This window comes from Zingiber officinale, chromosome 3A (genome assembly GCF_018446385.1).
Source record: "Zingiber officinale cultivar Zhangliang chromosome 3A, Zo_v1.1, whole genome shotgun sequence".
NCBI lineage: Eukaryota > Viridiplantae > Streptophyta > Magnoliopsida > Zingiberales > Zingiberaceae > Zingiber > Zingiber officinale.
The window spans coordinates 138,248,683-138,262,618 of record NC_055990.1 but is presented as its reverse complement, the minus strand read 5'-3'; positions in this window follow the sequence as shown (position 1 = coordinate 138,262,618).

Genomic DNA, 13,936 nt, shown 5'->3' with positions numbered 1-13,936 from the left:
TGGAGCTTGGAGGCGCCCTCAAGAGGATAAGCAGCGACGAAGCAGGGCTTATTCATGCGCGGCTGATCCGGGGATTGGAGGCACCCTCAATAAGGTTAAGGGCGCCCTCAACAGGCTTTATATGCCTGGTTCGACCAACAGCAAGAAACAACAAAATCTGACAATCATTCTTTTGTGTGCTGCTCAAAGATCGATATGATAAAGCTGTAACTCAACCTTGACGACCAGAAGCTTCAAGTTTACTATTCTAAGTCATCGGTATAATTTTCTTTATTACTTTAATATTGTAATTCAAAACTATAATTTTCTGAACTGATAGTGATTGTCCAAAGTAAACGCTCAACGAGTGTGGGTCTTGGAGTAGGAGTCACCACAGGCTCCGAACCAAGTAAAACTCTTGGTGTTCGTGTGTTTGCATTAGTGTTTTATTTCCGCTGCGTATTACTCAAAAGTTTTTCAAAATAAACATGAAAGTCATGAGTGTTATTCACCCCCCTCCCCTCCCTCCCTCTAGCGCTTTCAATCCTACAACATCACCTTGACCCGAACCTCCACTTTATCTCCGGGGCCTGCTCGATATAACCCATATCATACCCCCCTCAAGCCCACCATACTCTATCTCCAATAATCACATTTGTTGATAAGTTGGTACATTGGCCTCTGAAAACTATTTAGTCAATATTTTATTTACAACCAAAATATTGCAATGTGAGTGTAACGCCCACCCTTCTTACCCAACCAAAGGTGGCGCTACGTTCTTATACTACTTACGTACATGCTTTAGTTATAACAGCGGAAGAATAAAAACTTTAAAGAATTTAATTTATTAAGCATAATATCACATATTCTGATTTGTTCAAATGTGCATATATTGAACTTATAACTAAAAATATTAATTTGTCCGAATCGTCCTAGCCGAGCCACCACCACACACATCACTATCTGCTCCTCCTGCTGCTCCGTTGTACATCCAGCTTTCTCTTTTACAAGGAAAGTAAGCTATGAGCACTCATGGCTCAGTAAGTTCCTTTCCTACTCACTAAAACCGAGAATCATCGTATATCAAGAATGGATCAACATATCATCGTCTCAACTAATCATAACATAACATATCATTCTATTCAAACATATCATGCATATTTCTTATTCACATATCATTTCATAGAAGCATGAATATCATATCATAAAACAAATAAATCACAAGCATGAGACATACAAGGGCATCATATTCATATCATAATATCACATGACATTATATCATATCATCATATAATTCAAGCACATATGAATGTAGGCAATGCATCGTGAATTTGAAAACTTATACTTAATAGTACTTGAAATTAATATCATCATCATTTGGGATCCCGGTTTGTACCACATACTTAATGCGTAGGTCCAAGGTAGCAAGTCTTGAGCCCTACCATGCATACATACTAGGCCCGAGTCTTACTCCATCGACCTAGGGCACTCAAAGGCCCATTACTGACGAGGCCCGAGTCTTACTCCATCGACCCCGGGGTGTTTACGGAGCCCACCCTTGGTACAAACCATAAAATAACTTATCATGCATAACTATCATATCATGTCCTTAACAATCTTTCATGCATTTATTCTTTTCATTTCTTTTCATTATGTATAGCATTTTCTATGCTATCACATATCATAACATAACTTCATTTCTTTTCATTATGTATAGCATTTTCTATGCTATAACACATCATGGCATATTTCATAATATAACTTCATTATGCATATCATTTCGTAACTAAAGCAATCATGCATTCTAACTTATTATCATATCATTTTCATACAGCATGGCATAGACATATTTAATTTTTGTTCTAGGGTTTCTAGGGCATCTATCCCTTCATGGCCGAACACATAATGATTCATTTAGGTCATACAAACATGTATCACATTCACACATTATCAAGTTTTCATAAGAAGTACTTTTAACCCCTTAGGTTTCATTTCCAAGGCCTCTAGGTCCTTACTTGGCCGAAATTCATAGAATATAAACTTCCTTTAAGTGGCCTAAAGCATGGGAAACCTAAGTAATTTCATAGCAAGATTTACTAAGAACATCATACACAAGGTTGGATCATAAACAAGCTAGGACTCTTGTGATCTTACATGTCATAAATCATGTAACTAATTTTCTACATTCCAATTAAACATGAGAGCATTAATCATCTTTCATAACATAATATCATAGAGGTCATTGAGCATATTAGAATTTTGTTTAAGCTTCTCTAAACTATCACCTTACCATGGCCGAAATATTAAGAGTAAGGTTCATGAGTTTCTTTCAACATACAAGTATACAACTCTTAAGAACTTTATATCATGTCATATAAGCATAGTTATTTTAAATTCAAGGTCCTCCTAACCCTAAATTCTTTCTTGGCCGAAACATGAGAGTGGGGTTCTTTTGGTTCCAATCAACTTCCAAGCAAGAAAACCATAGGAAGGTCCTTAGCATTTCATAGAGGGAAACTTGCACTAGTTTGGTTAGACAATAATTTTCCTAACCTATTTACAATATTTTTGATTGAAATTCTAGGTTACATACACCTCTGATCATGCATCATATATGTATACAAACATAGGGGAAAACTTTCTTTCAAGGCATAGAAAAGAATCCGAAAATCACATGAAAGCCTTGTACCGCAGGTGGGGAAGCTTACATTCTTTGCTTAAGTTTCCTAGAGTTGAGAACTTGCTTGTGGACCTTTCTTCCTTGCTTGCTTTGCTCGGCACCAATGGAGGAAGAAGTGGCTAGGTCTTTTGGTGGAGAGGAGGAGGAAGAAGAGGAGGCTTCTTCCTCTTGTGTTGCTCGGCAACAAAAGAAAGAAAGAAGGGGAGAGTTGTTGCTCTCGGCAACAAGAGGAAAGAGGGAGGGAGAGTGCTCGGCACAAATGGAGGAGAGGAGGAGAGTGAGTTGAGGATGAAGCCCCCTCCATGCCTATTTATACTAAAGTGAGGGGAGGAAAACTTGACTTGATTCATCCTCCTCATTTACTTCTCCTCTTAATGAGAAAGAATATGCTAGAGAAATGCTTCTTGAGTTTCTCTCTTTTCTTTCTCTTAATTTCTCTCCTTTCTTTCCTTTAATTATAATTCCCATCTCTCCTTTTACAATATTCACTCCTATCACACTTGGTTAATACATGCATGCATCCACAAGAGAACCAAGGATCAAATCCTTCTCCTAACATATTTTTGTACAAAATAATTCATGTATATGCACTATGCATAAATATTTCATACATGCATATATAATATCTCATATCTCTTTTGTTTACATTAATTCCTTGCATTATAAATCATGTATAGAACTTTATATTCTCAACTTTATTTTCTTTCATAAAGTTTTTTTAATCATCTAAATCCTTCCCATCGTAACATTCAACGTAGACTATTTACACATTCTTTTCATTACATTCGTACTCTCATTGCCCTTACTTTATCTAGGCTTTCTAGGGGTGTTACAGTGAGAGTAGCAAATGCACCTTGGTGGGGTCGAGAGTGGATGATTATGGGTTTCTATGAAGTTACTGCAACCCAATTAGGTCTGGTCCGTTTCTTAACAAGTGCAATATTTGACTTACAACCCGTTATAACTGCACCACATACTCTTTCCATTGTCAGTTGATCAACTTTTTCATGTTTATTCCACTGCATTAAATCTATATGTCCTTTTTTAAAACATACAATTTATTTCCACATCACTTCATTTATCATCTTTTTTTTTTTACTCGTGTTTATCCTTGAACTAAAGTTGGCTTCTGTGCATATTGGTCATAGAATGAATATGACTCCTCTAGTGAGAAGAATTCCATCTCAATTTTTGATTTTCTATCCTCTGTAACTTGGAGTATGTATTCTTGATCATCAACTCTATTTTCTTATATTTCTAAAAAATGTCACATTATATTTGAGAATAAATAAATAGATAAATAAATAAAAACTACAACTTATTTCAATTAAAACTCAAAATTTCAAATAACTTGGCAATATTTGAGAACTGTTAATTATTCTCTTGGCCTACAATATCATTTACCAATAGAAGTTGGAAAATGATTAAGTTTTCTGACTTGCTTCAAACAAAAATAAAATAAAATAAAATTTTAGTTCTATTTTATTAAGAAAAAAAAATCAATTAACCAAACATTGATGGTCCGAACTAAGAATCGACGACGAGAGGGAAAGTTAATTTTATAAAAATAAAAGTGAAACAAAGAATACTACTTGATCCTAGGATTTGGTACATGATTAAATTTTGGGTAAATTCATTAATTCAAGCTTATCTTAAATAAATAAACTTAGTATACGAACGCATGATTCAATTAAATTTATACGAGTTCAGATTTATGTTGTCAAAAAGAAAAAAAATTATTAAATTCAAAAGTAACTTAGCATATGATACTTGATTTCTTTCTATAGTAGTAATTGAATTAATTATATACATTAAAGGCATTTTTGGTGAAAACATATATGTTGGCATGTAATGCCAGTAGTAGGCAAAAGAATCATATTAATATTTAGCTAGCTGGTGAGATTTAGTTGCCACATCAAATAACAAAACATCTCACTTTATTTGTTTATTTGATGGATTAACTTTGATCCTTGTAATGTGTGTGGCAAGCAAATCAAAAGATTAGTCAAGGATTTGGGATTTTTTTAAATAATTATTTGAATTTAAAGATATGATGGATGACCTACTTGTGGGACAATATGAACACCTTTATTCTTTTTGTCCCATATTTATTCTTCTTGTCTTGAAGGAACTATTAGGGAATATTAGTTCATCAAATCATTTCTCAAACTTTAGAGGAAATAATGTCACTTATGCCTTGATATTGAAAGGGCTGATAGATTTGGCATTTCTTTGATTTTGGTTGATTTTGTCAAATATTTAAATAATAGATCATATCTTCAAATATCCAAATAGAAAACAAGTTTTGGATTTTATTTTCTGAGAATTTGACGCTCATTACAAATTATTTATTTGTCAAAAACAAATATTAAACCCCTATATAAGAGTTTGTAAGGGATAGAGAGGTGTGAAATGAATGGAGTCGCCTGTGATCCGACTTGGCCTACTCCAATATTGGGTCGTGCTCGACCAGATAAGACAAGACAGGACAGGACAACAAGTGTGTTGTGTTGGGCTTAACCTAACTTGTGTCACGAGTGGTTGAGTTGTGTGTGCTGTGCCAAATTTGGATACTAAAAAATAATAATAATTAAAAATATTTTTTAAAAAATCTTATTTAAAAATTATAATATATTAATTTAAAATTTTATTTTTTAAAAAAAAAGGTCCTGAGCTAACTTGGACACAACTAGATCAGGGCTAAGACGGAATCATGTAATCGATTAAGAGTCATGGGTTGCGCTCGTTATAGTCTATGATAAGTATAGGCTAGACCTACCCGACGTAGAATGATTAACTTGTTTCGACCTATCTTAGAATAGGGGTGAGCCGGGTGGCTTACAAGGTGGCGACACATAAGATGCCTACAATTTTTTACTATCTCTATCTATAATAGTTTAGTATATTAAAATCCATTAGCCATCGTACTCACATGATATGAATTTAATGGTAAATCCTAATTGCTTATGCATCTTCGCACTCTACAAATAAACTTGTGCATTACATCATTTAATATTTTTTTTTAATATACCTAATGTTAAAATAATACCAAATTGAACCTTTAAATAAATAACTCAATCTATCATAAACCAAATATATGTAGAATAGTAGAAGTATATAATGTGAGGACACATATGGTGATAAAAGATGAATACGTTTATTTCCAACGTCTCTGTCAATCCGTCCCAGGGCTAACACGGAGGAGGTAAATCACGAGCGGCTACTAGTCTTTAGAATAGTGACTAGCACATAAGGGAAGCATTTACCTTGGCTTTTGCCAAGATTCGAACCCTAGACCTCATGGTGGCAACACCTCATGCGCTAACCACTAGACCCATCCGTGGGGACTGGACACATATGAACTAAGGGGTGAATAGCTTGCTTCAATTTTTCGAACTTGATTTACGGTGAAAACTTGAAGCAAAGAATCTTCACAATGCTAACGCTTGAATTTTACTTGGTATCCACCTCGCTCACAACTTCACTTTGAAAACCTCCTTTCCGGAGATCGAGAAACCTCATACAATCTCAACACGAGAATACAACAAGAAATACAAACAAGATTATAAATGAAATCGAAAATGACTTTACAATAATGAACCTTGCTTTACTTACTTTTTTCTTGCTTTGGTCAGTCTCTTGATGCTTAGCTTGGAAAGTGCAGTGGCATTTATTGCCAAAACCTTAAGAATTGGCTCCTTCGAATGTCCATGAAGACTCTTTTTCTAGGGTTCCTTAGACGCCTTCTAATCGATTGATTTACCCCCAATCGATGGTCATGTCAATTCAACCATTCAAAACCTACAGAACAGTTCTTTTTTGTCTGTCTAATCGATTAGTAAGTCACACTAATTAATTTGGCGGCTTCTAATCGATTGCCCCAATTGATTCAAAAAACTTTCTGTTCTTCACGAAGAGCCTCTAATCGATTAACCCAATCGATTCAAAAAGCTTTCTAATCTTCGCGAAGAGTCTCTAATTGATTACCCCAATTGATTCTAGCACCTCCTATGCTCTTCGCAAAAACCTCTCAATTGATTGCCCCAATCAATTCAAAACCTTTCTATTCGTAGAGAAAGAAATGCCAATTGATTGTCTCAATCAATTAAACCACACTAAATCAATTACTCCAACCAATTCCAGCACTTACTGTGCTTCTGAAACCAGCTCCCAAGCCAATCAATTGGCGCTACTCAATCGATTAAGCCAATCGATTTGAGCAACGAGACCTGAACTTTCGGGTTTAGGGTTTGCTAATCAATTTGTGAATTCCACTAATCGATTGCTAGCCCTAATTTATCCTTTTCAAAACTAAAATCACGTCTTACCTGATATTTGATTAACTTCAAACTATAAGGGCTTTCGTTGTTTAACATCCAATCATCTGTGACATATTGAGACTTCCAATTGTCAAGCATCCAATCAACCTTGACTTACTACAGCTTTTTCACCAAGTATTCGGTCCTCCTTGATCCACTTGGACTTTCATTTACCAACTTTCCATTGGGCATCCGATCACCAAGTGTCTAGTCAACTTTTGACCACTTGGACTTTCTCACCAAGTATCCATCTCCTTAACCTACTTAAATTTGTTGGTGCAATCAGCCTCTAGGATTTTGATATTTGAAAATGCACCTAAATTTGGTCAGTTTGACTAAGGATTGATCTAAATAGGACATGATGTTTGGATGTAAGTGAAGTTGACCAGATGACTAGTAAAGAGAAGTCTAGTTAGGACCAGATAACTAGCAAGGAAAAATCCTAACTGGAGGTTAGGTGGGTATGAAATCGATCGAATGACTAGTCCTAACTGAAGGTTAAGAAAGGAAAAGTTCTAATTGAAGGTTAGGTGGATGAGAAGTCTACCGAGTGACTAGTCCTAACTAGAGGTTAGGAAAGGAAAAGTTCTAACTGGAGGATAAGTGAGTGAATAGTCCTAACTGAAGGTTAGATAATGGAAAGTCCTAATTGGAGGTTAGGAGGGTGAGAAGTCTATAGAATGACTAGTCTTAACTGGAGGTTAGGCAAGGGAAGTCTTAATTGAAGATTAGATGGGTGAGAAATCTATTGAGTGACTAGTCATAACTAGAGATTAGGCAAGGGTAAGTACAAGAAGGTTTAGAGGACTAGAGGCTTGGCAAAGAGAAATCCTAGAGGAGTGAACCTTAGATGGTCAAATCCTAATGAGTAGATTTTAGGTGGTAAAGTCCTGGAGGAGTTAACTCCAAGTAAAAGGTAAGCTTAATAGGTCAAGTAGAGTTACAAGATTAGGCTAGGTTGTTTTATTGTATTTTATATTACTGTTTTGTAGAAACCTAGAGCTAGAAGCAAAATAAAGATTAGAAAAATGCAAACGGACGCAACTGGACCAAGTTTGGGGTGAACTAGACTTTACTCGTGTTTAACCGGATCTAAACCAATTTGGTTGACTAAACCAGTAGTTTAGTAGACTAAATGGGTTTGATAAGTCAATCCAAAGGATTGATAGACCAATCAAGTTCAATTGATTGGTTTCGAGTTCGGACTCAGATCGGTGACTTGTCTTGGTTCAATCAATAAAAAAATCAATTTGGTCAACCAATTGGGTTAGGTTCACCAGATTGCTAAGTTGCCAAAGAAGCTGACATGTCAAGTTCGATTGACCGGGTTCAAGTGTGAACTCAGATCAGTGACTTGGCTTAGTTCAATCGAAAAAAAATCAATTTGGTCAACCAACTGGGTTAGGTTGACCAGGTTGCTAAGTTGTCAAAGAAGTTGACATGGAAGCTAATGTGGAAAAAGATCAAGTTTAGATTGAAGGTCCTAGTGTGGTCGGCTATAAGGGGATGAATAACCCTAAAATCAGAGTTAGAAAAATATCTCTTACTTTGCTTTAGCAAGGACACACAATTAATTAAACATAAATAATTAAAATAAACAATAACATAAACTAAAAAAGGTTAAAGAATTTACTTAGTTACAACATAGGTAGTTGTTAATCCAAGACAAGTGAAATGCTCTAAAAATCTCCTTCATTGAAGGTGGAGAAGCCCCTTACACTCCTTGATAATTCAAAAATTAACTAGAAATTTATTACAAAAGTTGTTGTTGAATTCCTAGCTTCAGAGGGCTTTTTATAGCTTACTGGAAAAAGTTATCATTGGTTGGTGCTCCAAGGCGCCTCCAAGTGGATAAAACTTTATCCACACTTCAATGGTCAGCCAACGGCTAACCAACAACTTTTTTTGTTTGAGGGCGCCTTCAGCTTCCTTGAGAGTGCCTCCATCAACCAACAACTTTTTGTGTTTGAGGGTGCCTTTAGCTTCCTTGAGAGTGCCTCCATCAAGAGGCACGAGGACACCTCCAATCTACTTCAGGGTGCCTCCCTTAAATAGGCATGAGGGCACTTTCATGCTCCTCCTAGGCGACTTGGGCCGCGAAAGCAGCAGCTCTGCTACCGACGCTCGAGGCACCTCCAAAACCCTTGGAGGCACCTTCACTTTAGGCTGGTAGCTCCCAAGTCCTTTCTTCGCGTTGGTGATGCTCAAATCATCTGAAGTTGAGCTCACCCGAACTCAACTCTGACTTTATCCTCGAGTAGTCTTCCTCCCAGGTTTCTTGTCCCTCAAACGTTGTGCACATCCTTCTCATCTACCGGTGTACTCTTCTACAACTTCTCATCCCTCGGATGCATAAAGCATGTCGGCTCCCTTCCCATGTCATCCTTCTCACTTACTATATCTTTTTCTCAAATTCTTGTATTTCTAAGTTCCTACACACTTAGACATAAGAAATCAAACACAACAAGACCTAACTTGACTTAATTGACCATATCAAAACTAACCCAGGGTACTTACACAAATAAAAATAATGATAAGCCAGATGTTGTAGATAAGGATAAGGCTTAATCTAGATATGGCTTCTTCTAAATAAGAGTTGATCCAAATAAGGATCTGATCCAACTTTATAAAAGGAGATGAAGGCTCTAGGTTCAAGTATAGCAATTTCATACTTCTCTTCTACTCTATATTTGAAGAAAATCTATTGTAAAGCTCTGTGACCAAGGAAGCTCTAGGAGTGATGCGCTATGCTCAGGACTTCTGGACCATGACTATGAGTTTGCTTTTATTTATTATATCTATGCTTTAATTTATTATCTTTGTGTTTGATACAAATCTGTACATAGTTTCTCTACCTCTAAAAAAGTTTTTAAAATGAGATAAGCTAGTGGGCGGGCACCTCTCTTACTTAGGCCTTGGATGTATTGACCTTGGGGTTTGGGAACTAAGAAAACACTTGTGTCTTTTGTTATTGTTTTTATATTTCCACTGCTAACTCGTGTGATAGAACAAACACACGACGAAATGAAAGGAAAGCAACGAATCAAGATTCAACCCCCCCCCCCCCCCCACCACCCCTCTCTTGACCATACTGATCCTATAGGATTTTCCTCCTATGTCAACCTTCACGTTGGATTTCCCTTGTCTAACCTCCAATTAGGACTAGTCACCCGGTAAACTTCTTACCCTTATCTAACCTCTAGTAAGGAATTCTCATTTCCTAATCTTAGTTAGAACTTTCCATTGCTTAACCTTCAATTAGGGTTTTTCCTTACTTAACCTCTAGTTAGGGCTTTCTTTTGCCTAACCTCTAGTTAGAATTTTCCCAGTTAAGTATCTGGTCCTCCATTGACCTACTTGACTTCTCTCTTACATATTATCAAATATCAAAACACAAGCTCATACAAACCTTTCATGTTTGATAATATGATTAAGTTAGGCTAACCCATATTAGCCCAACTTCCTTCTTCATCTCATGTCAAAGTATAAATGATTCATAACTTAAATCCTACATTCTCCCCTTTTAACACATCAAAAATCTTCTTCGAGATTCATGACTCTTTTCACAATGAAGGTTCTCAACCTTTCATTATTTCCAATGCTCTACGTTGAGCAGTTGTTCATCTATAAATTTATAGATCTCATTTCTTATCCAAATCATGATTTTAAGGTAAAACTCCCCCTAAAGCATACTTCAACTTCTATCATTACAACGATAATGATTTAGAGTTCCTAAACCTTTAGGAAATCCCAAAATTGAAGTCATGAGGTTAAAGAATTCAACCTTTAATCTAAACCTCCTCTTTAACTCTATATTAGTTTCCTTTAATCATTTCTTTCTCATTTTTATCAAAAACAATTACCATTAAATACTTTTAAAAGCATTTCATAGGGTTAGAAATATTTAAATTGACTAAACGTGACTTAATAGACTAAAATCAGACCATTTCAACCAAACACGACATTATTAATCAATTAGTTTCAGTTACCAATCAATTATGGTCTGTGCCATTCAATTGGCATGAGCTAGCAATCGTGTACCACATGTGCCAATTGATTGACAACAGTTACCAATCGATTGGGGTTTCTGATTTTCAATTCAAATTTAGATCAAATTTTAGAAACTCATAAATAATTCTACAATATTCAAAAAATTATGAAATTTTATATAGACATTACTTATGTCATATACAATTATAAAAAAAATTTCTATGAAAATATATCCCATTTTCAAAAAATAACAAAATATTAGAAATATTAAAAACTTTAATGTTTACTTTAACTTTATATCTAGCTAGTCATTGGTGATTCCTATCAACAAATAGACTTTATCAAGGTTTTCTAAAATAATTTTAAAATTATTTCCAGAAATAATTTCTAACCATGATCTATGGGCTAAATGCACAAGACTTATACATTAGTCTTTCCCATGATTGGATTTCATATAATATATGTGTTTTGATGATACTAAAACTCAAATAGATACATTAAATCAACATCTTGAGTTTTGTTCATCCTCCTAAAATCTCATTTGTATCTAATGTATCTCAATATACATACAAGTCAACTCTATGATCCTTGTGAGATGTAAAATTGGTTTTCCCTAAACTAGGGATCATGTATCTCTATCTAGCATTTTAACTTTGATCATCGTACCTAGGATGTCAATTAATGTCAATGTCCTTAATTATAAGAAATTTAAAATAATACATAATAATGACTATGACATACATCACATGTGTATTTTTCAAAAGAGAAACTATCATAACTTAATGATGCATGTATGATATGACATATCGCAAAATAGCAATATGAGTGTATGATGTCATGGCATGTGATAGGACACACAAACAAGGTAGTTATAGCGCATAAGAAAACTAGTTAGATTTTTTTATCTAAGTATTATCAAATAATTACTAAGTCAAGATAAGCATAAGTTACTCCATCTCCCTATAAAATATCAAAAATCTCAACTTGGCATTTCTTTGAATTATATCCTATTTGTGCCAATTTGATTAATTTCAATACCTCAAATTTTTATTGGCACACTTTAAACTCTTCAAGAGTAAGACTCAACTTCTCATTTTCAAGGTATCCCAATACCTTGAACATGCCCTAAATTGACAACTTCATCATAGTTAGGTTAACTACCCTTTCAATTAGAATTGATACACTCTAAACTCATTTAGTATGAAGAGATCACACTTTTTGGAACCCAATACATATTGGTGTTCCTTGGGTATAATAAGTACTCACTAGGGATAACTTTCCTAGAAACATTTCTAAAGACTTTTCTAGACTTCTTAGAAGCCTTAGTCATGCCCTTCTAACCTTAACTTGCCTTCTAGACTTGTGAGTAGTTCCATAGCTATATGGAACTTTGTGATATGGGACCACACTTTTATTGGACTTAGGTTTGTATCCCAAACCCCTCTTATCCATAGATGACTCTTGTTTTCTTAAACCTAGGTTTTGTTTTTCTGACCCTTTAACACTATGTGTCATTTCATTTAGAGTCTTCTCTAATTATCAAGTCTTGATCTCAAAACTTGATTTTCAATCATTAAATCCTCAAATTTTGATTTTTTTTATCTTGGATTTTCCTTTTTCAAGACATATTTCTAAATTACTTAGTATTTTTACCTAGATCATTTTCTACCTTTCTATCTTTAGGTAAGGTTGTTCTAACATGATATTATTGAGATATGCTCGATACAGTGTGTGCTAAAAATATATTTGGTAAACATGCACAGTGGAAGACTTAATGATAAATAAACTAATTTCTTACATCACACACACCACATGCATGCAAGATACAATCGCGCAGACAAGATCATTAAACAAAAGAAATCGAATAACAATTATTCTAGGTATACCTTACGGATGACCTATAATGAGAAGGGCATTAACTTTTTGCGATGTTATCGAACCTCGCCTCTATTCATATCCACGCTGAGCTCTTTAAGATAAACCACACCTCTAATCATAGTTGATCTCAAAACTAATTCTGAACCCTTCTACAGCAATGTGAGTCGTGTCTCGTTCCTTTCACTTGTCTTATACCTATTTGGTTTAGGAAATAGTCTATATGTTTACCCCCACTAGGATGACTACATCACACTTAGTCCAACTAATACTTCCTCATTCTACGGATTCAAATTACTGACACATGTGTACAAGAGTCTCATAGTCTTAACATGTGATACTTTGGTCAAACATTTTGAGTAATAATCCTAATGAGTGGCCATAAGGTATATGTCTCCTCGCATGGAGCGGTGAATCCTCTGTGGGCTATCCAATACCTTCAGGCACTTTAACTTATACTCAATCATCTTGGGTCCACACCTCCAAAAAATATTTGCTCAAGATGTTAAAGTATAAGTCTCCATGACCAAGATGATTTGTATACCTCAAGTCAAAGGAAAACTTACACTCGAGCTACAATAAAAACTTTACAGACATATCCATACATGTAGAGAACCATATGGAGTCTTACAATAAGTCACTCCAATAAACTAGTTATCATAACTAGCATTCACATTTAACTCTTGACATCCCAATGTCTTCAGCTTGTGAGAAACAGCTACTTGGCTGAACCGAGGAGTATAAATTGTGCTAATATTACAGAATTGATGATGTCCAAATGTATCAATTCAACAACTAGGGAAATTCTAATATATTCATAATTGCACATGTAGAGATAATTTTAAATTGTGATCCAATCACAAATTCTCTCATGCTATGAATTGTATTATGGGCATTCAGTAAATGAATTTAAGACTATTCAAGCATATAATATGTACTCAAATAATAAATCTATATGTATCAAATATAGTAAAATTATAAGACGTTTGCCTTAGAACATCCATCAAAATCTAATACTCCCACTTGGCCTAATGCCAATCACCACAATGTCCTAAACCATAAGTATGGGTGTGACACTCAAAGTTGCTTTATG